The following is a 27,267-nucleotide window of genomic DNA, read 5'->3' on the forward strand; positions in this document are numbered from 1 at the left end:
TCTCTGAGCAAAACCGCGGACAGACAGACAGACAGACAGACGAACAGACGGACGGACAGACCAAAACTATAAGGGTTCCTTGGTGACTACGGAACCCTAATAGCTTTAACATTCGAATCACGTCATAATATTTTTGTACGAGAATTGTCCGTATCCACTCCTTTTATTGCTTTTTTATTCGCCAAAAACTCAATTTGCCCCCAGCATCCGAACTAAAAGTTATTATGCGGTGCTCATTTTCCTAACAATGTTTCCTATTCACTAAGAAGCTGAAGGCAAAATATATTTTAGCTCCCGCTTTCGGTGCCTTTTTCTCTTTTTGAGGATTGTTCTTTTTTATAAAAGAATTTTCGTTTGCAAAAGTGTGGTTGTGACTGAAATTCAATCGCTTAATGTGAGTATAAATGTAATGGTTATTTTACAATACACTCAAGTTTTTTACAATCAAACATTGAAATATAAAGTGCTTGTTATAGAAAAGTCGATTTTGTAGATATTTCTATGTGATAAAATAATTATGTTTGTAACAAGCGATTACAGGATATTTGACCAAAGAGTAACTTTACAGCATGCTGACCTAACTAAAATTATTACTAGATGACGCCCGCAACTTCGTTGCGCCAAAATTCGTTTATCGCGCGCGAACCTTACATTTTTCGGGATAAAAAGTATCATACGTCCTTTCTTGGGACTCAAAGTATTTTTACACCAAATTTCAGAAATATCGGTTCAGTAGTTCGGGCGAGAAGAGGTTACAAACAGACACACTTTCGCATTTTTAATAAATGGCTTATTCTCAAAAACACATTAATGCCAAGATTTCATTTATTTTTCCATTAAATCAGCACCTTAAACTTAAATTGGGTCGTTTGAATAGGTCCAATTATAAAATGCAATCCATTTTTTATGGTTTTCAAACGCATTTAAAAGTTCTTACGTAATGAACAAGAAATATTTTTTTTATGAAATAAGGGGGCAAACGAGCAAACGGGGCCCTCCTGGAAGTGTTATCGCGTCGTTATTGTTGAGTTTTGTTTCTCCTTTTTTAGGAACAAAATTATAAATTAAAAGTGAAATTATTGTACCCTAAACTAAACATAACCCTTTTTGAGTATCATTTAATTACCTATATGGAAGGCTTGGCCTTCAGCCGGAACTTGGGGGGGCTGCGCCCCCTCAAACCCCCCCTGCTCCAGAAAGTGTTATCGCGTCGCTATTGTTAAGTTTGGATTCTCCTTTTTTATAAACAAAATTATAAATTAAAAGTGAAATTATTGTACCCTAAACTAAACATACACCATTTTGAGTATCATTTAATTACCTATATGGAAGGCTTAGCCCTCAGCCGGAACTGGGGGGGGGGGAACCAAACCCACCCCCCCACCCCATTCTAAGAAGTGTTGTCGCGTCATTAATGTTGAGTTTTGATTCTCCTTTTTTAATAACAAAGTTTTAAATTAAAAGTGAAATTATTTTACCCTAAACTAAATATACGCTTTTTGACTATCATTTAATTACCTATATGGAAGGCTTGGGCTTCGGCTGGAACTTGGGGGGGCTGCGCCCCCCCCCAAACCCCCCCCCCCCCCTCCTGGAAGTGTTATCGCGTCGTTATTGTTGACTTTTGTTTCTCCTATTTTAGGGACAAAGTTATAAATTAAAAGTGAAATTATTGTACCCTAAACTAAACATACACCTTTTTGATCATTGTATCATTTCATTACGTGGAGGGCTTGGCCCTCAGCCGGAACTTGGGGGGGGCTGCGCTATCCATCTCCTTTAAAATTATTATACTATGCTAACGCGGACTAAATCGCGGGCAACAGGCAGTGAAACAGAACCAAATAAATTGTAAAACATCCTCATGATCCTCGATCATTTTAGGAGTTGGATAGTTTAAGATCAAGTGAATCTTAGCCCCAAAATAATTGAAATAAAAATAAAGTTTAAAAAACTAAAACCAGACTACTAAAACACGCTCTAAAAAGTAGGAAACAAGAAAACAGTTTATAGGGATATGGAAATGTTTAAAGGATCGTGGTCGTATGCCACCTACTAGAGCAAAACAGATTCATTATAGAATAATATAACAAAGGTCATACATACGACCACGGCTATCCTTTAAACATTTCCATATCCTTATAAACTGTTTTCTTGTTTCGTACTTTTTAGAGCGTGGTTTAGTAGTCGGGTTCTAGTTTCTTAAACTTTATTTTTATAAAAAAAATTGATATTGTAAAAATAATGTAATATGTCATAGGGAAAATAAGACCACTGTGTACTTGTATAGAATGTAAAGTTCCAAGTTCTTAGCGTTTGTTAAACGTTAATCGTTCTTGCCTTCCGTACTTGCACCTGCGGTTGACAATCATTATTTTTCTTTCGTTGGAAGTTTTAAGACGAGAATTTTTCTGCTCTGGAAAATTGTACTTGAATTTCGTGTATGATTGAATAACGTTTATATCGCAACAAAACAAAGTAATATTGAACGTAAATTAATTCATCAAGCCCCATACGCTCACCGGTGAACTAGACACAACAGAATATCTATTGTGTCTCGTTTTCCCACGATCGACGTGTTAATAATATATTATGTGCGTCCGAAATTTAAAAAGTCAAACAATATTTTATAACCTATACGTATAACTAATACAGAAAGAGAAAGTTCCTGAACAGGATGAAAATATTCAAGAAAAGGAACAATATCCCTCGAGGGTCCAAATATGGAAAACCCGGGTTTTTGACATGTCATAATATAGTTTCCTGTTCGCAGTGGTATATGAAAATATATTTTATTTCCTCCTAAAATAAACTGCCGTAATGCTGTAGGTACCAAAAGGTTTGTTATTTAAAAAAAAAAACAAATTTTCCGAGTAATAAGGTACAATAATATCTAAGCAAATCTTATTGTGTAATGAAATAACGTATTGAGTTTTCCTGATCCCGAATCTAACACGCAACAATACGAAAAGATACACGTGTTCATCTTCTATATTCTATATCTAATAGTCTATACATATTATTATAAAACAAAGTGTCTCATGTCCCTTTGTTCTCTTTAATCTTTAAAACTACGCAACGGATTGTGATGCGGTTTTCTGTAATAGATAGAGTGATTCAAGAGGAAGGTTTATAAGTGTAATAACATTCGTGAAATAGTGGAGAAATACTGTTATTGTTGGGGTTTCTAATGTGATGTCGTAAATAATTACATTTTTTCCGCTTACAATGCAAACGCACGCTGAACCCTACGAGATTTATCAAAATAATGTACCAAGTATTGTACACTATGAAAAGGTCTACAGAAAACTCCGCGATGGTATAATATTATGTCTATCTCTTATATGGATATCCCACAATAACATTTTTTGTCATTTTCTTTTTAGGACAAATAATGGCTAATTTTCGAAGCTTTTTTGATAAATACACCATTAATCCTTATCCACTTAAATAACTTAAATACATTGTTGATTTAATGTAGATCTATAATTATTATGGCCCTTTACAGATTAAGATTTAAATGAATATTTTCGAAGATATTACAGATTAAAAAATTGCGGGACGTAGCTTTTGCGGCGGTACCGACCAATGCGGGCCGAGGGTAGTAATAATGAATATAAGTCCAAACTGCTGAATCGATTTTATATATTTTTTTTTAGTAGCTATATATTTTATACCCGATGCAAAGCCGGGGCTGGTCGCTAGTCTGAAATATATTGGAATAATACGATTTATTTTTGAAGGTTGCCCGTAAACCCAATTTCTTTGATTTAATACGGAGTTGCTACGACAGTGACCGCTGTATTCTGCTAAGAGCTTAAGTCTGAGCCTGTAGTATTATAGCGGGCTTACATTATTCCAATCCAGTGATCCAATCCAAGGCGGGATTTTTAGTAAACCGGTATTGGAATGCATTCCAGTGCATTCCGGTGGCCGTTTACAGTATTCCAGAATGATTCAGCGCTGGATTGGATCATTGGACTGGAATAGTGTAAGCCGGCCATCATTGAACTTATTGTCTGTATTGTTTGTAGCTTAGGGCAAACACTGTTTTTGTCGCTAAATAGTATTAGGAATTAGGATGATCGTGGTGAGTGGTCACGCGCGAAAACATTCTTATAAGATTGTACGTTAAAAGCAGTGCCGAATTTATATTTTTTATGAGACTAGTCCACTTCATTTCCGCCGCCCCATACGTAATCTGTAGAGCCTCTTTGGACCGCTGCCGCCCCTAGGCCGTGGCCTATAACGGCCTATTTATAAATCCGGGGCTGGTTAATAGATTAGTACAAATACCGCCAACTTGTGAAGTGTCAGCTGAGAGAGAAATATTTGTTTCAGGGGCCGTACCATGAAACTGTTTTGAGACTCAAACAATCGTACGAGAATGCCGCGTCCTAGGGAGATCGCAGACGGCACACTTTTTGTGTGATCGAGTCTGCGGCGCAGTCTGCAATCTCCCATACTCTAACAAACGAGAAATAACGTTGTTAGAGCAGGACGTGGCATTCTCATCCGATTGTTTGAGTCTCAAAACGATTTCGTAGTAGGCTTACAGGCTTCAGCCTTTCCGGAAGTAGCATCCAAGTATCATTTTATGCAATTGTATAAATAATATTATCGTTGGTGTCATTTTGTGTCAGAGTTTTCATCATCGCATCCATGCTCTCATGCCAATCTATACTTATATTATAAATGCGAAAGGGTGTCTGTCTGTCTGTTACCTCTTCACGCCCAAACCGCTAAACCGATTTGGCTGAAATTTGGTGTGGGGATACTTTAAGTCCCGGGAAAGGACATAGGATACTTTATATCACGGAAAAATGTACTGTTTCCGCGCAATAAACGAATTTTGGCACAACGGATTTGCGGGCGTTATCTAGTGTCATCTTATTGCCACTAGAAGGGTCTAGTCAACAGCTGGTCTGACCCACTCATCATCATATCAGCCTGTAGTCGTCCACTGCTGGACATAGGCCTCTCTCATGAACGCCAAGATGGCCGATCACCTGCTACTTGCATCCAACACGGGCCTGCAACTAAACGGAGATCGTCGTCCCACATAGTTGGAGGTCGACCTATTATTGACCCACTAATATAAGGAAAATAATGCAATGCATAATGAAAAGTTATGTCAATTATTTCTATCAGCTGCTGAAGTTCACCTTTCAAGATCATTTTCCGCGATGCGAGTTTGAGAAGTCGTTAAGGGCGCTTCTAACTTTGAAGCTATCAAAAAACCGCAAAGTACCCAGCTTCATATCCGATAAAACTTTCAATGGAAATTGGTATACGTTTTCAAAATTCCTAATGAAACTGATAGAGATATGAAATATTATTTTTATGTGTCGGTGAAAGGAAGCGAGTTTGTTATTTTAACAGCTGCGCTAACATTTGGCAATATACTTAAATATTTTTTATTTTTATTTTTAAATGTTGATGTTAAAAATGTTGATGACACAATTGATGTTAAAATTTAAATATAAGCCAAAACTAAAATATTAAGAAGATAATTATCTGATAAAATATTATATAGCTATCAAAAAATTTCATAATGGTAAAAAGTTTTGTCAGAAGTGGGATTCGAACCCACGCCCTCAGAGAGGACCAGAACAACTCAAACCTACTGAGTAGGCAAGGGGACCTTGAGTCTGGCGCCTTAGACCGCTCGGCCATCCTGACTGATGATGCGTGATCTGAAATTAACGATCTGTTAATATTTAGTAATTTCAAAATAAATTTTAGGCAGGTTCAAACCACATATTATTATTTATAAATAAATAAAAAAAACTTACTAGACCACATTTATTATAAACAGTTGTATAATGTATTACAAAATGACGTACAAAAACAAATACAACGAGAAACTAGTTTTAAGTTCGTCTTTAAATATTTTCTCAGCCTTTTTTCGTCTTATATTTTCTAAGTTTTGAGCTCGTCTTTCTTTGATGCCTAAATAAAATATTTGCCCATTTAAATACTTTGCTCACTTCAATCCAAAAACGTCGCGAAAACAAACACGAATGATATCCATATAGCGAGTGGTGATTATTAAATTATGTGCATCTGAACGCTCGGGTTGAGACTTTGAAGGTCCTCTGCGGTTCCTCCCAGATCTCGATCCTTTGGCACGCATTAGGTTTGATCAAAGACATATAGCGCTAGAATAATCAAAGATAATCCAAATAATTAAACCACCCGAGACACGCGGCAATTGAATCGATTAAAATAATATATTACGCACTGGTAAGTAATTCGTTTACTCGAGATAGCCCAGTAGGGTTAGTTCGGCCTTGTATGGGAATCTGAAATTAATTATAGTCAGAAATTTTTTTGCACCAGTGTTTAGAGGATTCGAAAACTCGACCAGCCACGACGTGTGCGTTAGCCGCCATATTGGTTTGAAGGTGCAATCTTTTTTTAGCTATATCTCCTTTATTTTATATTTTTTTACGAAAATGATAAGAACTAAATTTGTTGTAAATTTAATTTTCTACATTTTGAATTTTCATTGTAAAATCAATATTTACGGAGATAAATGCAAAAAACAAGTCAAAGTATTATTTCGCTTGTATGTCAATTATTATCGAATTTAGCGAAAATAATTGTAGAAACAAAGTTGTAGGTGATAGATCACTAAATTTCCTACAAAATTGAATCTTATGAATTTTTTTAGAAATCAATATTTAAGCTCCTACACCTATGGTAAATGTACCGGGACCCAAGCGATTGGATAAAACTGAATATTTCTGATCATGAATTAGATCTTTTAACAATTATGACACAACCTTCACCTGAATAATTATTAAAAAATGGCCAAGTGCGAGTCGGACTCGCTCATGAGGGTTGCGTACCATTATAAGGCAAAGATAGACAAAATTTTGTGCTTTTTGTATGGGTATACCCTAAATATTTATTTTATTTTAATTTTATTATTAATTATTAAAGTACAAATACAATTAAATATTTTATGAATATTTTAATTGTCTTAGTGCTGATATTTTTGATAAAAAGCAAAAAAGGCAACTAAAATCCTGTTTATATAACAAACAGGATTTTAGTTGCCTTTTTTGCTTTTTATCAAAAATATCAGATCAGGGAACCTCATCAAATATTTAATATAATATGTTTTTTAGTATTTGTTGTTATAGAGGGAAACAAAATACATAATATCTGAAAATTTCAAGTCTCTACCTATCACCGTTCTTGAAGCCTGGAGACAGATAGACGGACAGACAGCGAATTCTTAATTTTAATTGTGGTTAATGTAAAGAGCGACAAGTTTATTTCTGGTTTTTTTCTGTATTTGACAATAATCGCGATACAGGTCTAACAGGTCGAAATTATACTTTGACTTGTTTTTTGCAGTTATTTCCTTAAATATTGATTTTACAATAAAAAATATAAGGACTAAAGTTGTAGAAAATTAAATTTTCGACAAATTTGATTCTTATCATTTTCTTGAAAAAATAAAAAATAAAGGAGATGTAGCTAAAGAAGTTTGGACTTTCAAACCAATATGGCGGCTAACGCACACGTCGTGGCTGGTCGAGTTTTCGAATTTAAGCTATTTGTGACCTCCTCTAAACACTGGTGCAAAAAAATTTCTGACTATAATTAATTTTAAAAAAATCTAACCCTACTGGGGTAAGACCCGTCTGATCATTTTGGTATTTCTAGAATCACACGCAGAGAGTCCTCGGGTAGAGTTTAATGTTCCAGTTTGGACCTTATATTATTTTAAAAAGATAAAACCGACTTCAAATTGTACGTAATTAAGAATTAAAATTCCCTAACTAAAAAACTACTGAATCGATTTTGATGAAACTTGCAGTATTCCCTAAGTTGAACAATGCCTAGTACAACAAAAAAGAATCACTTAAGCGTGCACAAACATAAAAATACATACTTACATACAATATACATACAGTTTTGAAAATTGGCACATTTGTTCAGAAGCAGCAATGATTAACATATAATAATAAAATTGAACAGTTCTGGAAATATTTCATACATACGCGTCGAATAGATGCCCTCCTTTTTTTTGAAGTCAGTTAAAATGACTCGTAAAGGGGTTTATTCGTCAAGGAATAACTGAGGAGTGATCGCATACCTTGTTGGAGGAGTCAGTCACTGCCGCGGCTTCTCGCGCTGCTGGTAATATTGTCCAGAGGGCCTAGACAAGCGGCAATCGTAATCGCCAACTCCAACGCCACAAAATGTATGGGATCTGACTAAGCATTCGCTATTTATCACGTGCAGAGTTGGGCAAAAAGTAATTAGTAATTTTAATCAGATTGATGAAGTAATTGTTGCGCATCTGAAATTACCCGTAAGTTAATTAATTAATGATATGTATAAATAAAATGTATTCTAATTTTAGTTTGCAATTAGATTAATAATTTAATTAGACGAACGAGTATTTCAATAATTATGCCCAATGTCCAATGCTGGTAATTATAATAAATAAAAACCGGCCAAGTGCGAGTTGGACTCACCCATGAAGGGTTCCGCTGCAGCATTAAGAGCCCATATGACCATAACTTGACTACATACATTAACCTAGATCTCAAAATCTGTAAGGTCTAGAAAACTGATTTTTTGACACAAGTAACTTCAGTTCATAAAGATTAAATGCTCAAGACGAAAACACGATTACTCAAAAAATGCTCGATAGTTTCTTTTTTACAAAAAACCTTGTTTTAGACACATTTTTGCCTGGATCTTCGAAGTTTTCTGTCTTTTCTTTAATATTTTTTAATATCTAAAAAGGTATTGAGAAAACCTAAATTTGCTCAAAACACTTTTTTCATAATCATTATAGTTCGTCTTTTATTCAAATAAAACTAACTCGGCGATAATTCCGCGCCGTCCTTTTTCACCTGGCATATGAAAGACGGGCGTGAGTGTGAAGAGAGAAGGACGATGTTTGATTTTTAGAGTCAGGTGAGCTCTTAAGATTAATTTCTATGAAATAAAAAGGTTTTTGATTTATTTTTATATTTCAGTTGATTTAATGAAATGTAAATTAAGCTTTACCATTTATGACGTATAAAAAAAACTACTTGCTAGATCTCGTTAAAACCAATTTTCGTTGGTAGTTTTTATAGTAATGTACATATATCGTGTGTAATGTGTCGAGCTAGCGACCGGTCGTGCTCTGCGTTACACACGCAGCAAAAGTAATATTTTTGCGAATCGCGCGGCACATTGCCGCTGCACGTGACCATGGCGCTCGTGGCCAACGAGTTGCTGGCGTTTATCCAGCACGCCATCGACACTATGGAAGAGGTACGAGGTCAGCATCATGCAGATCTGCAAGTCCTCCTTCTCCAGCGAGGAGATTTGCAAGGTCAAGCAGCTGCTGTACGAGACGCTCGGACAGAGCGCGAACATGCCGTCGCGCCAAAGAGACGGAACGGAAAGGAGCGTGCAGGACATCATCTCCCTGCTGAAGCAGACGGATTTTGTGCCAAAGGAGCTGCACAAGCTGCTGCCCGTTACGCTGGACCACGTCGACGTCGTCAGCCTGCCAGAAGGACATCAAGTTCCTGAAGGAGGAGCTGGCTGGAGTTCGATATAGATTGCAGGCATCAGAGTCTACAATCAGTGACTTACGTGTTGAATTATCGCAATTAAAAAGTAGTAATTCAATATGTAGGTCCGCATGGCTCCGAAGAGTCGCGAGACTAAGGAGAGCCGCAAGGCTACGAAGAGCCGCAAGGTGGAGTCTTCTCGGCCTGACAAGGACGAGAGCAGGAGGTGCGATGAGGAGGGCTTCATACTGGTGGAGAGGAGGAAGAAGAAGCCCGCCGCCCGCTACCATCGCGGCACCGCACCATATGTACCTGATATAGCGAGGTTCCCGCGACGCCCCTGTACATATCCCGCCTGCACTGGTCCATGGAGGTCGAGGACGTCGTGGACTACATCCAGAAGAAGACAACACTGCGCCTGAGGGTCGAGCGTCTGCAGTCTCGCCACAAGGTTAACTTTAGCTCCTTTGTGGTGAGAGTACCGACGCATCTTCTGTCGACTTTTGAGGCGCCGGAGTTCTGGCCGATGGATGTAGTCTATCGGAGGTTCCGGGGGAGACTCCGGAACGAAGCGAGTCACGTCGCCGGCAAAACGTGACAGTGTTAGTTTTTAAGAATATATATAAAATTTGTATGTTAGTTTTAAGGCATTTATTATATAATTGATATGTATGTTAGATTTAAGGTATTTGTTATATGGGCCACTGATGCCGATTTTAATTTAATTTAATTTAATAATATATTTTTTTAATTATCATGATACTTTAGAAGTTAGAGGGGGGGGGGAGACACACATTTTACCACTTTGAAAAAGTCTCTCTCGCAAACTATTCAGGTTACAAAGAAATTATATTAGAAACCTATATTGATTTTTGAAGACCTATGCATAGATACCCCACACGAATAGGTTAGGCAAAAAGAAAACTTGTTTAAGTTGTACCTAGGGGAATTCCTAAAATTTTTGATAATTTTTCAATTTTTGTATCAAAATCTTAATGCGGTTCACAGACTACATCTACTTACCAAGTTTCAATAGTATAGCTCAGGTTTCGAAGAAAAGTGGCTGTGACATACGGACGGACGAAACTATAAGGGTTCCGTTTTTTGCCATTTGACTACGGAACCCTAAAAACTCCCACACCGGTTTCGGTGGTGGTGGCCGGTTTCAATAAAACCAGGCCAGTTCGCAGGAGTAATATCATAGTGTCCAAGTGTGTGCGCAATACATAAGAGCTCTCTGCGGGAAGTGCGGGAAGGGAAGAAGAAGCGCGAACTCTCTGTCTTTTCCCGAGACAAAACGTATATCTGCATACCAAATATCATCAAAATCCATTGTAGCGGTATAAGCAGAAAACATTTTATTTAACGCCTGAGAACCGTACATTTTTCCGAGATAAAAAGGATCCTATGGCCTTTTCCGGGACTCAAAGTATCTCCATACCAAGTATCATCAAAATTTGTTCAGCGGCTTAGGCGCAAAATAGGAAACTTTATAACGCGGTAACCGTACATTTTTCAAGAAAATAATAATTATCTTATGTCCTCTCACGAGAGTCAAAGTATGTGCACACCAATTTTCATCAAAATCGGTTCAGCGGTTTAGGCGCAAATCATTTTTGTTTATCATACGGGTACCGTACCTTTTTCCTGGATGTAAAGTATCCTATGTCCTTTCCCGACACATAACGTACCTACATACCAAATATCATTGAAATCCATGTAGCGGTATAAGCAGAAATAATTTTTATTGAATGCCTGGGAACCGTACATTTTTTCGGAATAAAAAGGATCCTATGTCCTTTTCAGGGACTCAAAGTATCTCCATACCAAATTTCGGAAAAATCGGTTCAGCGGTGTGGGCGTGAGGAGGTAATTTTATATAATAGGACATTTATGGTATATGTAATAAGCCCAATAGCAATATAGCATTAACAATTTTTATACTTTTTCTGTTAAAAACGAATGTAAAATTATTTTCTTTTTTCATAATCATAATCTACGCATTTCAACAAAAAAAAATGATACCGCACAATAACATTTTTTTGCTTAAAATAAGCAGAAAATAAAGATTATTCCAAAAAAACTTAAAACATCGATTACTCAAAACTAGTCCGATGTGGGATGACACACCAATGCTTTACAGCATCCAATTATATTTTATAACTCGTAAAGAATTAAGAAACCATACATTTTTCATTTTGAAAGTCATTTCCCAATACTTTTATTATATACCTACATCTAAAAAACTATTGTCCTAAAATATCTTGCATATATCTATTCCTTTATTTAAATAACGCAGTTTATCGAAACAATTAAGAGAGTCCCGCTGAGCTATAAGACAATGTTTTAAGCTTCAATATGTAGTCGGAGCCTTATCCGTGCGCCTTAGCCACGTGCACTAAATTATCTAGTCAGTAATCCGCCGCCGCACTCCGTACATCCCGCACGCTCCACTGACCTAATAGCCTTGGGCCTTCACTTCATTAACGCTGATACACTTATCTAAATTGTGAACTGATAATATTGGGAATGGGACGCATGACCTACCCTTATCAGTTGAGATGACGAAAAAGCGATAATCCTTGTCCATAATTTATAAATGTGTTTATGTTTCCTTACTTTATCTGCAGGATTATCAGGGAACCGATTTAGATTGTGACAATAATTTAAGACCCGGCATAGGTGGAGTTTTATCGAGGTGAAATTCATTATTCAACATCAGCTAAATTAAATAATTGCATTCAGTTTCGATTTAATTTCATATATCTATCCTAAAAATAATACGCCGTAATCACAATTCAAAATAAAAAATCGGCCAAGTGCGAGTCGGACTCGCGCACGATGGGTTCCGTACCGGTATAGAGCAAAAGTAGGCAAAAAAATTGTGTTTCTTGTATGGGAGCCCCCCTTAAATATTAACGTAATTAAAATCAACATCAACTAAATTAGATAATTGCATTCAGTTTCGATTTAATTTCATATATCTATCCTAAAAATAATATGCCGTAATCACAATTCAAAATAAAAAATCGGCCAAGTGCGAGTCGGACTCGCGCACGATGGGTTCCGTACCGGTATAAAGCAAAAGTAGGCAAAAAAATTGTGTTTCTTGTATGGGAGCCCCCCTTAAATATTAACGTAATTAAAATTTTATTACTAAATTATTCAACTAAAAATAAAAATAAAGATTTTGTGAAAATTTCAAGTGCCTGGCTGTTACCGTTATTGAATACCTACGAGCGCAAAAACCTAAAAAAATCACGTTTGTTGTATGGGAGCCTCCCTCATTGTTTATTGCGTTTTTAGTATTTGTTGTTACAGCGGCAACAGAAATACACAATCTGTGTAAATGTAAGAAGTCTAGCTATAGCGGTTCTTGAGTTACGGCCTGACACAGACGGACAGACATCGAAGACTCAGTAATAGGGTCCCGTTTTTACCCTTTGGGTACGGAACCCTAAAAAAACGACAAACGTCAATTTTATTAGGGAAATAAATTACGTTAAAGAACATTTTTTTTTACCTGGGTGCCTCCACAGTCCACAGGACTAACGACCCAGCTTTTAAAACTACGTTTGAGCCTACAACATCTCTTATAATATTATCTATTAGGTATATCTACTGTACAAAATTTACACGAAATATTATAACAGTATCAAAATGTTAGTATCATGCTGCACTGAATCGATAACTAGTTTTCATAAAGTCAACAAAACATGCAAACACTTAAAAGGTTTTATCAAATATTGATGGAAAATTGAAAATGAAAGTTCATACATTGTATGCAAAGTAAAATACAACACATTAGCAGTATATTGTAATATCTTATATGCAGTTAATTTTTTCTTTTTGAAATGATTTTTTTTTGTGAAAACTTTTTTGCGTTGTGCTTTTTAAATGTAAGTAGCTAAAAATATGATATTGAATGTACTGTCACTTCTTGGTGGAAATTCATCTTCAATTAAATAATTATACACTTTCCTTGCACTTATTCCACTTTATTTTAATATATTTATTACAAAATTGTTAAATACACGACCGGTTTCGAAAAAATCATCATCAGGTAAGACTGCAGGTAATTTTAGCTTCTTACATTGGGTATTAAACCATATATGCTGGGATTTTTTTGGATGGATTGCCTGCAGTACACCTGATGATGATTTTTTCGAAACCGGTCGTGTATGTAACAATTTTGTAATAAATATATTAAAATAAAGTGGAATAAGTGCAAGGAAAGTGTATAATTATTTAATTGTAGCTAAAAATCTTAAAGTTGCGTTCACAGATTACTAGTATATATTTGTTGCGTTGGTTCAATACACATGAAATCGAAAATTTTTCATATTATGTAGGAAGAGCTGTGCACTACCCAGCCGCCGCCGTAAGCCGCTAATGGCTTATATGATTCTGTCTACTCTGGCTTAGGAGAGGGAGTAATCTCTCGTTTTACCAATTACCGCTCAACGAAAATGTATTTCTCTGTGCCTCAGTGGATAAACGCGTTGGTAGCTCAAGCCGCGGGGTTCGAATCCCGCTGACGGAACAATTAATTTTCAAAGTTCCTGGGTCATGGATGTGTATTAAATATATTATGTGTAATGTGTATCATATAAGAATATATGTATAATATCAAAAGTATTAAATATATTTCCCTTATCTGGTACCCGTAACACAAGTCCCGGGGCCAGACTGACTTTGTGTGAAGCGTCCATAGACATTTATTTATTTATTCTTTTTCGTTTTCACTCTTTACGAATTCCCGGTCAAGTGTCAAGACCCAGGTAAAAGATTTTATCCCACAAAAAACATCTCATGTAAAATGTTACCTCGACGACCACAAAAGGTTTGCCCTGTGAAAAAGACATCACATCTAATGTGGAGCCAAGCTTCTGACTATTCGCGGCCTAACTCTATCGACCCTAACTCCCTGCAGATACCCGTCCCGAAATAGTAACGCCAACGCCGCTAAAAGTAAAACTTTACATTACGAGTACATTGTAATATTATTCCAAACACCTGTTCTAAATTTGGTTGTCTCAAACTCATAGACAATGCCACATAAAGGTCATGTAAACTTTGAAAATTGCTCATTGTTTCGTGGTAAACAACATCATATCGACAGATGGTAAAGTTCTTAAACTCTGACTGTTCAAGGTTATCTAATTCGTTAAACACCTAAGTTTCATTCATCTGTGAAACAAAATATGATACAATTAAACTAAATACATTAACTCTTCACACTAACAGCACATTTGTTTTACGCAGTATTTTACATTATTAAGTCTTATTGCAATTATCTTACAGGTATTGTTCTCTCTCTTACACTCTTCTCCAACGAGTAATTCGATAAAAAAATTACAACTCGCCTTACATTCGAAGAAATAGCACCCTCCCCTCCTCTACTCTACTAACAAGTAGAGGAGGGGAGGGTGCTATTTTTATAGCCACTCGAGCGTCATGGAGACCTAGTAGGTTTTTTTACATTAGGTAAGGCTGATAAAAAAATAATAAGAGCGTTTTTTATTTTAGTGGTGGGTTCAGAAACTGCAGCCATTTTAAAGTTTTGAAAAAGAAAATTGTTTCGTATTGAAACTGGACTTAGTTAATTTTGATCCTATTTTGAGGAAACTGAATAAAATGCAATTTAGATGAACTTTTGTATATTAGTTTTGTAACAAAGGAACAGCATTACAGTGCACAAAGAGAAAATGGACGATACAAGAATATGTCGACTACCGCCTATCAATTAGCAAAAATAAAAATAATTAAAACGCCTCTAAAAATTACATAGCAAAATATGATTTTAAGAAATAAAAAGAAACTAAATTGACATTAAAAGATTTAGGCGCTGCAACAAAAATATATTCAGAAAATTGCTTATTTATGTCAGTTATAAATATATTTTAGACAACAAGGACTAAATCAATTTGTTTAGTGGAAAATAAAATATCTGCGAAGCTTAGTTAGGAAAATATGAAGCTTTATTTTTTTATATTTTAAAATGTCCCTATAGGCTTACATAACCTTTGAATCGTCAGTGCTTTATGTGGAAGCTTTCTTGGGGTATACTAAACATCCAGTATCCTAATCTGACAGATCCGATGACATTTCAATATGAAAAAAATAACCCACCACGTAAGAAATCTGATTTCTATACAGGGTCAGATAACTAGACACATGTTGGAAGCCAACACAAGCTTAATCTGACACGCTCGAGCTGCTTCCGAAATCCCCTCTTCCCCTCCCCAACTAACAGAATTCTGAGGAAAAATATGTCAACCGCAGCATCAAACTTATCTATTGACACATCATTTGTCAAAATCGTACCAATTGTTTAGGCGTTACGATGGCATGTACCATCGAGGAAATTGATTCCTAGGCAGTTGACGGACCTACGTCGTTTGGTCGGCTTATGTCAATTCAATGTAAGCTGTGATCGGTCGCCTGTTTTTGACATAAATCGACCAAATTACTTAGATCCGCCATCTGCCTCGGAATCAACTTCTCTGATAGTACTATCTGCCAAAATCATTACTTTCCTTCGGGTCGTAGTCGAGTAAAAATATGTTTTCTGGTTGTATTTTTAATTACAACACGTGCACAAAGGAAGTGTCAGCGGAAACCATACAGATATGAAACGTCATGATACAACAGCTAACTGTGGTGAGAGTACCCACAGCAAAGCCTGTCGAGTATCTGTCTCCAAACTTCTGTACTCGATGGAGGAATTAAAATTTCAACAGTATTTCGGCTGACAACAAAAAGTCGTAACACCAAAAACCATAAAGTAAATATACCTAGCGGAATAGAGCAATAATCTCGAGCTGTGAAACGTAACCGAAATTGTTTTTTTTTTGTGTGTAAAAATATGTGTACGTATACACTTACACAAGCATGATTGAACGTGATTTCTATGAGATTAAATTGTCAATGTGCGGCACGTGCCGACTGGACGTCAAAAAAAGAGTGCTGCTGTCATGTATCACACGTCTCTTTTTACCACGCAGTGTTACTGATAGTGACATCTCTCTTGCTCAGGCCTTTGTTTCTCTATTCCGCTAGGTATATTAACTTTATGCCAAAGATACGGTTTTAGAGGAGAAAGAGTTTTTTCTATGCATAACGTAAGGAACGATTTATAAACAACGGCTTTAATTCCTAAAATGTTAATGTTAGTGTTTCGTAGCTATTGTCTTAATTTAGAGTGCGAAAAAGAACCAAATTCAAAACGGTTGAAGTAATAATCGCATTATTGCTTATTAACTATCTCGTTAAGTCATACACACCTTAAAATAGGTAAGATAATACCTATTTTAAGGTGTGTATGAGTCCCTTGCATGAGTTTGCTGTGAAAGTAGCAGCGCTGAAAGGGTAACTTTATTTAAATTTTTGTATGGCCGAAGTCATTACATGAAAATTGCGTTGTAGATAGACTACAAGAAAAGACGTACTATCGTGGTTAATAATAATAATAATGTTACGTGCTAGGGTTCGAAGAATTCGGAGAGAAAGACCTGGTGACTCTCTTGAAGACTTTATTCACTATGTCTAGGTCACACAAGCACACACTAGGTCACAACACTTAGCACTAAGTCCAAACACTAATCACTAGGTCCAATCACTAAGCACTATCACTGTCCTAGGTTGTAGCCAAGTCGCAGGTTTCACTGGTTCACTCACTATTGATCACTTGTTGTCACTCCGAAATCGCCTTGATGATAGCTCGAAACGAACTGAACTGACTGGCCTTTTATATGGCGAAACGAATTCCAGAAAGTTCCCGATTCACATAAACAAGTAAACAAGTATGGGAACTTTCTAGGAGGCTCGAGCATGTACCACAATAAACATAAACAACTAAATACGTACCTAAACAAGATTAACCGGTAAATACGTAAACAAATATTGGACTTTTTTTAGAAGGTTCGAGTATGTTCTTGCGCATCTCACTCCATCTAGTATTGAGTAGGGGATTTAGGTTGCCTGTGTTCCCTCGGTAAGTTTCGCTGGTTTGTCGCTAGATGGCACTACGTGTCCGTATACCATGTACCGTAACAATAATAATAACCAACCAACCAACCAAATTAGCAAAATACACAGACTTGACAGTAGAAATAAAATCACAGTGGCAAGTTAACACAGTCAAAACTATACCCATAATCATCTTAACCACTGGCGTCATTCCTAAAACACTTCATACATCTGTGGCGGTACCCACAATTCGCCTAACATTCCTGCATCGCGCTATCGAAGTTTCGGAGAACGGCAAGATATATACAACGTCTGAAATGACGTCAGTGGGCTTCGGCCTGACCGAGCATGCTATCTCGCTCGGTCGGAAGATCTTCCTTTTCAGCCGCCACGAACAACGTTAAATTGGTGACCACCGACAAGAACATACATCCTTCTGAACATCAATCATCATCAACACTCCCCGCCCCTCCGCACCACGTCAGCAGACATCAAGCATAACCGGGTCGCCTCGACCATAAGCCGCGTTGGAGGTCCGCGCCGGTCGAACCCGTGTCTGGCTTGAACGGGGCAGCCATAGGCTACAACGACCGGTCAACAAGCAGAGCACGGGGTCATTGCACGCGTAGCTTCGGCCCACACCTGACAACACAAGCGCATCGAAGAATACCACAGGTCTTCGGGGGGGGGGGGGGGGGGAGTGATGTGGCGGTACCCACAATTCGCCTAACATTCCTGCATCGCGCTATCGAAGTTTCGGAGAACGGCAAGATATATACAACGTCTGAAATGACGTCCGTGGGCTTCGGCCTGACCGAGCATGCTATCTCGCTCGGTCGGAAGATCTGCCTTTTCGGCCGCTACGAACAACGTTAAACATCCCTCAAAATACTTAACATACATCCACTCACATTCATCACTCTCCAAAAAGCAGTCATTCTCAATACGTGCCGCATCGTCCGGAAGTTTTTATCAATTAATAATAATTAACAAATAAGTCACCTGAAGTTGTTTGGCCACAAGCCCGCAACTTCAGTATACCCCGCAAGGGAGAAAAGAAAATTTAACAAAAACATAATAATAATAATAAATAATGTACGGTTTATACGGGACACAGCTTTTACCCGGACAAAGCCGCGCGAGTCACTATAATATTATGCTCACTCACGTATTTGTTATTATTAGATTTTTGCAACCCCTTTAAACCCTCAATAAACAATTTTAAAGACTTACTCACATAAAAGGAGTGTAGGCTCATGAATAATTTAATTAAATTTGATATTCAAACAAATAAACAAAGTATTTCATAGACCTTACTCATAAGTTACAGGTCATTGAATCGATATGATGTCTCGCCGCCTTCAGAAAATACTCCTAAAATACCTTGTGTAATTTAAAATTTCAACTAATAATATTATTTTAACCTATCCCAAAGGATTAATGAAATATTTAATTTGTGTCAGGACACATGACCTGATAGAAAATTCGTAAGACGGAGGGACAGGGAGAGTCTAGTAGATCGCCGGCGTTGCTTGGTGTCTTGTCTAGTATAGTGATGTCTTCTTTAAAGAGAGAAGATGAGAAGAGACGATGAAGGCATATATTTTCGCTGCAATGCAAGGGTAATTCTTTTTTTTTTGGCAAGTTATTTTTCCTCTTTCAACTCGACTCAACGCAATATACAACTTAACAATACAACTTTGTTCATGTATCGCCCAAAGGTTGGTTGGTAGATAATGCCATAAGGCATTAAGTCCACCTTTGTATCTATATACAATACCACAAAATATATTATGGGCATAAAGTTTTTTAAATAAATAAATAAATAATTCCAGCGAAAATGTATGCCTTTTTCAGTTTTCGCGTTTTCAACTCTGCCAGCACTGAAGTGACATTCGTCTTCTTGCCAGCAAAGAGTGCATTCCTTTTTTTCCGTTAAGGGGTTTTGTTAAAAAAAATGTCAATTTTTATATTCCTTCTTGGGAATGGAGCATTTTTGAGAAACTTAACCTAGTCATTTCTTTCTCTGAACATCGAGTAACTCCCAATCCTGCATACACTTAAATTCTATCATTTTCATAATATCACACAACTGTTCCAATCGAATATTCCGGAATTTGGACGCACACAGGGTAATTATGGAAACATGTCCAATTGTTTATTGCAATATGTAATGCGTTTAGAATACAGGATTAGAGTCGGCGCAGTGCAAACTGTTATTCTATTATTTTGCATTTCGCTGCCAGGATTAATAAGCCTGTTTCATTAATCAGCGTCCGTACTATTGATGCATCGAAATAATATAGGATAGAACGATAATTTTCATATATTGAATCTCTTAAATATGGCTCCAGTTACGTATATAAATACGTAGCTAGGGCAATGAAAATTACCGACCCGACTCACTGCCGCACTCACAAGCATATTTTAATGATGATTAAACTTTAGTTTAAGGAAGAGTTTGACATATAATGTATGGGGCTAATGTCAAAATCTTCATTTAATTATAGTTAAGTAACTAATATTTGTCTCATGAGTCTTCTAATATTTGTCTCATTGAGAGTAGTCTTGCTGCTTGCTTGCACTAAAACAACGAAAGATTCACACTTCAGTAACATACTGTACATAACGTACAGGGCCTCTATCATGAGCTCTTAAATCCATTCTCTTTACGTCCTTATACTGACTGTATAAGGACGTAAAGTGAATGGATTTAAGAGCTCATGATAGAGGCCCTGTACTGTAATAGCCAACAAAAACGATATGACGTGTATCTCTGTCTCCGCACCCTTTTACTTTTGAGGCGCTGTAACGATTAAGATGAAATTAAGTATTGACGAAATACTTTAGAGTCAAGGAAAAGGATATTGAAAATATTTTGTCCTTGCCAAAAATACGATTCCCACGCGATAAATGAAATGCTGAGCATGGAAGTTGTAATAATATTTTTTTTTTTTTTTTTTTTTTTTTATGAAAGAAGGGGGCAAACGAGCAAACGGGTCACCTGATGGAAAGCAACTTCCGTCGCCCATGGACACTCGCAGCATCAGAAGAGCTGCAGGTGCGTTGCCGGCCTTTTAAGAGGGAATAGGGTAATAGGGGAGAGTAGGGATGGGAAGGGAAGGGAATAGGGGAGGATAGGGAAGGGAATTGGGCCTCCGGTAAACTCACTCACTCGGCGAAACACAGCGCAAGCGCTGTTTCACGCTGGTTTTCTGTGAGAACGTGGTATTTCTCCGGTCGAGCCGGCCCATTCTTGCCGAAGCATGGCTCTCCCACGTATATAGTAATATAAATAAGTTGTGAGCTGTTTTCTATGCAAACCTTCTTTTACAAGTCCGTCTTGCACTTGGCTTTACATTACTTCCACAGAATAAACAATATTATAGTTATGTACTGCTTAGTGTTGCATGATTTATGTCCCTTCGTTCGGTTAGTTTTACTATTCTATATAGAAATATCTCTACAGTCGGTTGAGCTTCAGACATTGTTTCATCGGATAAGAATTTTTCTGACTCGCACCAAACAACTTTTACTACCGGAGATAGTTGGAGGGAAGACTGACTAGAATTTAGTAAAACCGTTTCCAACAAAGTTTGACCGACTTATTTTTCTTTATATTATAAGCACAAAGCTGTGTTAGTTTGTTTGCATTCTAGAGGCTCTAGACTATTTTTTATTAGCAAACGCGGAAATTAATTGGCGATTAAAATTATAATTTTTGGGGCCTGTTTCACCACTTCCTGATAAGGCTATCCACCAATTAACTTGACAGATCAAGTATGGAGAATCTGGCAAAAAAGTAGTGAATAACCTATTAAGCACTTTATCAGAAACTGGTGAAACAGGCCCTTAGTATAGTAAGATTCAAGTGGGATTCAATCGGTAGTCTTTTGTGCGCCCGAACTTACATATTATAATATTTATAGAAACTTTTAATAAATATACTTACCTAATTTTATATTTGAACGAGCTTTTGCCCGCGGCTTCGCTGGAGTTAAGAAGTATTATTATATACAAACTTTCAACCCCTATTTTAACCCCTTGGAGGTAGAATTTATCAAAATCCTTTCTTAGCGGATGCCTACGTCATATTATTATCTACCTGCATGCCAAATTTCAGCCCGATCGGTCCAGTGGTTTGTGCTGTGCGTTGATAGATCACCATGTCAGTCAGTCACCTTTATATATATAAATGTCCGATAAAATGGTTTGGTTTCTAAATGAAAAGGCCGTATAAAAATTAGTTCTTTAAAATAATCTTCAAGACTTTTAAATGTACAGTAAACTGTCACAGAATTCTAGGTACAGAATAATCTCGAGGAATTTAAAAAGATTTAAGAAAACATTACCGGGTACAGAAGTACAGGTTATTATAGAATTTCTAGCGAATTTGCGCAAACTTTGAAATTGTTCCCCGTACGAAGTTCAGGAATTAGAAAATTCTTGCTTATACAGCGTTTTAAATACTTTGTAATTTAATTGGCGCACGAATAACTTGCTGATTATTGTTGTTTACAGTTTGGCCGACATTGTAAAGTATAACATCTGAGTTTGTTTTTATTGAGAGCTACTTCAAAAGAGGGGTGCCCAAAACGGAGGTTTTTTTTACTAAGGGTCAGGCCGAAAAATTCTTTATATACACAGACAGATAGGCGGTATGCAGACAGAATATAATGTTATCTGTCTGTGTACCGCCAATCTTTTGAAAACTCGTATAGCGCGCTGCAGGATTATGGCTCTAATACAGAAGTCGGCAACACGCGGCCCGCGAACTTCTTACTTGCGGCCCGTGAATGTGTTATGAATAAGTTATATAACGTATCAAAAACAGTGTTTTCTAATATTGCCAGTAGTAATTGCCTCTTAGGAACGCAGCCGTTTGTGTCATTTTATAACAAACACTAAACTTATTCCCTTCATTATGTGTAGGTATACTGAGCTTCTAGGGTTAATACAAGTATGAGGGCTGTGGCTCGCTTTTAGTTTGTTTTGCGACCTTGTGGCCCTTGCCTGCCAAAAGGCTGCCGAACGCTGCTCTAATGAGCAGTGTTTTAAGGCCATCCCCTGAGCAAACGACCTTGACCATAGATACATTTGCCGCGTTGCCGAGATCGCACCAAAATCCTATTTTTTTTACTTACTTTAGTTCAAAATCGACCTAAAAAATTCAAACGGCAAATATTATATTGTAGTTAATGAAATTGTTGACCTATTGGCGTGTGTTTCAAATAAACGTAATTTGTAAATGCTATGAATGATACTGAATCTATGCTTGAATTTAAATAAATTGGTATTACTTAGCTCAATCATGAGTACCTATTATAAACAAAAATAGGAAATTAATAACAGAGAAAGGAATGTTCATATTATGCTGATGAGTGTTGCTGTATTTTGATTATAATTTTGTACCTTTCAAATTCTTATTAGACTCTAAAAACGATAAATTACGGCATCTCCGTAGGGGGAGCGTCTTTATCCAAAAAATATCCATTACTAGTTTACGAGATGGAACCCTTTTCAATTCGGTTGCATTTTAGTTAAGCCCTTTAAGAGGACACACCAGGGGCGAGAGAAATTGAAAATAGGTATTTGAAAATGTATTACTGTCTCACTAATTACAAGTCTCCCACCGCAGAGCCCAAGAGACAACACGACAAAAGATCTAATAAAAGAACAGAAAATCTTCGATTCGTTGTCCGCTGATTCCTTCTCCAAAACTTCACCGATTTAAGTACTTTTTTCATTAGGAATTAAAGGAAGGCTTGAGCTGTGTTCTTATGTTTTATTTTTTTTGTATATTTTAGCCAGTTTTGTTTTCTGGGTGTTTGAACACAGAGGAAAATCTGGCCATTTTTTGGGTTTTTGGACGTTCTAATCTTTTTTAATAATAAAATTATGAAAAAAAAAAAGAAAACATAGGGACATGCTAATAGTGGCCATAGATATTCAGGAAAAAAAATCATAACTCTACCGGCATTATCCAGGAAGGAAACAGGGGACAACGTTTGTATGGAAAAACGGCGGTGTGGACTCCTCTTAAGCTGCATAAGTTTTAATACTAGAGTTCCGAATCGCGTACGATACACCCTCAAAGTAGTATAATAACCTATTAATATTTGCCTGCTGACCCACGAGTTGTCGCTAAAAATATGGGCGTTTCACGTGAAACAAAGGCCCAGGGGAGATTAGGGCTGAAATATTCGTAAATACGATAAGCCCGTGGGAGGCTGTCGGCGGCAACGAATGTCCCAATTTCCAGGCTATACATCACTTGAACTGGAACGCTCATTTCCTTCGTCTGATTCGGTAAGTAAATATTAGGATATTAAGCCAGGTTTCCTTGGTTTGGTGGATATTTATTGAAAACTATGTTCGATCATCATGGGACGGTACTGTCACTTACGGACCTGGGTATTATGTTCTCTTCTCTTGTGGATATTATGAGGGATCCAAGAGTTTAAGTTATGTTTATTGGCACTTAAAATACATTCATTCACCTGCTATGTATCTAAGATTGTATTCAATGGAGGAAATGTTCGTTCCCGCATAACACAAACAGTCTAGTAGAGACTGTTTTGATAATTTTCTGCCATTTAATAACTTCACTATTCTCCTTACATCTAAAGCGATTTTATTATCATCATCACCAATAAAAAAGTTAATCAGTTAACTCATAACTAAGTGGGCAAAATTCTACCATACTGTACTCGGCGAAACATGACAGTAGCGGTCAAAAATTGTAATTTTCTAAATATACTGCGATTGACAATGAAGTGTCAGATGTTGTCAATCGCGGCTTTGTATAGAAAATGACAAGTTTTTGACAGGGAGTCAATGACCGCTACCGCCATGTTTCGCCGAGTAGTTTACTTTCTAGTGGAAACGCTAAGAAAGGTTTATACAATGGCTAGATATTTCCAATCTGGTCTAGACTGGACTTCATTACGTTTTATGTCCTAAAATGGAAGTACTACAACATCTCATAGGCGAAATTTTTGAAATACGCGACAGGCTCACTGTCACCACAACAAATATTCCAATTTCCGCGCGTCAGTTGACCAACAAAATGATTACTTATAATATTATGTTGGTCCACAGACGGCGGTAAGAAAATATTCACAAAACATGAACCTCTAAAAAGTGAAACATTTTCGTAAAGTCAAACTCCTATTGAGTTGAAAAAACTTGAACTGTAAATTTTTTCCAAGTCTCAAAGTATCTCCAAAATATTATGTTTTTTAATCACACATAGGTATAATATTTTACTTTATTATACAAATCAAAATCAAAATATTTTTTATTCAGAGTAATTTTTTTACAAAAATATTTCTGAACGTCGATACTAAGGTGCCTACCACCGGCTCGGGAACTAACCCGGCGAGAAGAGCCGGCGTAAGAAACTCGCACGGGGCCATCTTTTACTGAAAAGATGGAAAATTACAATTTGAACATATATAGTGCACCAAGGCTTTAAATGTCAATGGGCGCTGCTGCTAAAGAAGAACTGTCAAAAATGACGTTTTTGTATGAAAACCGCGTTAGTTCCCAAACACACGGAAAAACAAACGGATGTATTATAATATTTAAACTTGCCAGCTGTCCCCTTGAATAATAAATTAAATATTATTTTCCAATATACGTGGACTATTCAACACTTCGCATAGTATTAGGATGATTTTTTAAAATATTTTATTGTTAAAACGAATTTACTTATGAAACTGTAAAACAATATTTTCAAAGTTCGCAAATCTATTTATGAAATTCATCAGCAAATCCAATTGAAATAATTTCAGAGCAGCTTGTTCGTCCAATTCGATAACTCCGAAACATTTTTATCTACAAATTGTAATATTATCGAATCATAATAAAAAATTTCATTCGAAAATATACATTTTCTACATTAGCACCAGATGGGCTGGGTCGTTTGACGCCATTTTAAAAAATATAAAAATGGCGGGAAAGTTTTTATTAGTTTTTATTCGAGAGACAATTTAGCTGTTATTGAATCATATAAAAATGTATGAACTGAAATGTTTGGTTTGATGATTATTACTCCAATTACATAGGGCTGTATTTATGTGACGAAAGTTTACTGAAATCTGATTTTGGATTGTTATGTAAGGTGGCTTTTAAGGTGACGCCGCGTTAAAGTAAAAAACCGTGTTGGATATGTTTTAGATTGCTTGTTTTCTACAACAAACAAGAAATGCAACAGGAAGAAATGGAAAGGGCGTAAGCGACAAAATGGTTTTTGTCGCGTAATTTTAAAACCATAAATAAATTTCATATAAGCTATGGGAAAATTAAAGTGTATGCTTGAACCAATCTATGTACAAATTTTGGAAGCTTAAATCACTCTCCTCTGTTGCCGAAATTGGAATCCCTTTTTTCACAGAGGTCTTTTTAATTGATTATTCCGTGTTATAAAAGTTGACCAATCGTGTTATGCTATGGTTAATTCAAAGACAAAGACGTGATGAATACTTTCAATGAACTTTAATTTCTTAGCTTTAGTCATTGCTGAGAAAAATCGATATCGCTACAGCCAAATTATCAAGGCGTCGCCTTAAATAGCTGACAACTTTTCACATGGCACCATCCTCACTTAGCATTAATTATTATGAGTTAAAATCTATCTTTACTTTCCGCTATGCAAAACATATTATTATGATAGAAATTAAAAATACTTTCACGAAAAACAAAAGTATTTGCTTTAGTCGAAAATAGTAATAATTATAGTTTTTATTATTCGTAGAATAATTATTAATTATTAGTTTTTTAATTTACCAACTATGTAAAACATACTCAGAAATGTTAATAACCCTACACAAATGGCTGGCCTATACAACGGCCGCACTTAGAAAAGTTAAATTATTACTTACCTTTAATGACGAATTTGACGTAAAATCGGGACACTATCAAACTCCTCATTAAATTAAATTAATAATTAAAATATATCTCTCAGTGCAGCAGTTAATAGCATTAGTGATCTGTGGTAACGAATCTGCATAATAATATGTAGATACGTTGCTCGGAGTTCGTAGTTCGTAGCACCGTAGCATCACCGTAGCCCCGAGCTACTGAATTGTATGTTATATGATATTGTTATACAAACAAACATGCAACTGTTGTATGACGAAATTCGATATACCTAGCAGCTATGTGCATTCGAACAACATAGCTTATTTAATAAATATAGAACTAGCTAAACGGCTTTTAGCTAGTTCTATATTTATTCAATAAGCTATGTTGTTCGAGCTTTGTGAGGGTTCGCGACCTCACACCTTGACTGACTAATGATGACACATTTACATATTATAAAAACCTTGGCTGACTGATGATAACACATCTACATAATATAAATAAGGAACTTCGTTCAAATAAAAATTACTGTTAAATTAATTATTACAAATCAATAGGCGTGATAGATTTTCCGTAAAGTGTACCACAAAATGTACAGGTTGTGGGATATACTAGGGCACGCTTCCCTCGCCCTGATAATCTATAGAATACTAGATACGAGAGTGTATCCATCTGTCAGTGAACTTCACCTTAGGCTGGCTAAACTGATTTTGATGAAAATGTAGATATTATAATTGGGCTTTAGCGAAAAGGACATAAAATTGTTTTTATCTACATTTTTTTTTGGGTAAATCGCACGATAAACTAAATTTGCCACAATTAAATTAAAAGCGAAGTCTCCGAATTTAAGCATATCGCATTTTGCGCTATTTTTAATTACTTAACAACTTTTTCG

At 36.4% G+C, this 27,267-nt stretch overlaps 1 long non-coding RNA gene and 1 other non-coding gene across 2 annotated transcripts; both read right to left on the reverse strand.

The window, feature by feature from the left end:
* Positions 1 to 5,568: 5,568 nt before the first annotated feature.
* Positions 5,569 to 5,682, reverse strand: Trnal-caa. Its single transcript has 2 exons — positions 5,645 to 5,682; positions 5,569 to 5,613 (listed from the first exon to the last, which is right to left on the reverse strand). It is a non-coding gene; the product is annotated as a tRNA-Leu (tRNA).
* Positions 5,683 to 13,552: 7,870 nt separating this feature from the next.
* Positions 13,553 to 25,855, reverse strand: LOC121727915. Its single transcript, XR_006035743.1, has 3 exons — positions 25,845 to 25,855; positions 25,339 to 25,346; positions 13,553 to 13,621 (listed from the first exon to the last, which is right to left on the reverse strand). It is a non-coding gene; the product is annotated as an uncharacterized LOC121727915 (long non-coding RNA).
* Positions 25,856 to 27,267: the final 1,412 nt, after the last annotated feature.

Source organism: Aricia agestis, chromosome 6 (assembly GCF_905147365.1).
Source record: "Aricia agestis chromosome 6, ilAriAges1.1, whole genome shotgun sequence".
Taxonomy (NCBI): Eukaryota; Metazoa; Arthropoda; class Insecta; order Lepidoptera; family Lycaenidae; genus Aricia; species Aricia agestis.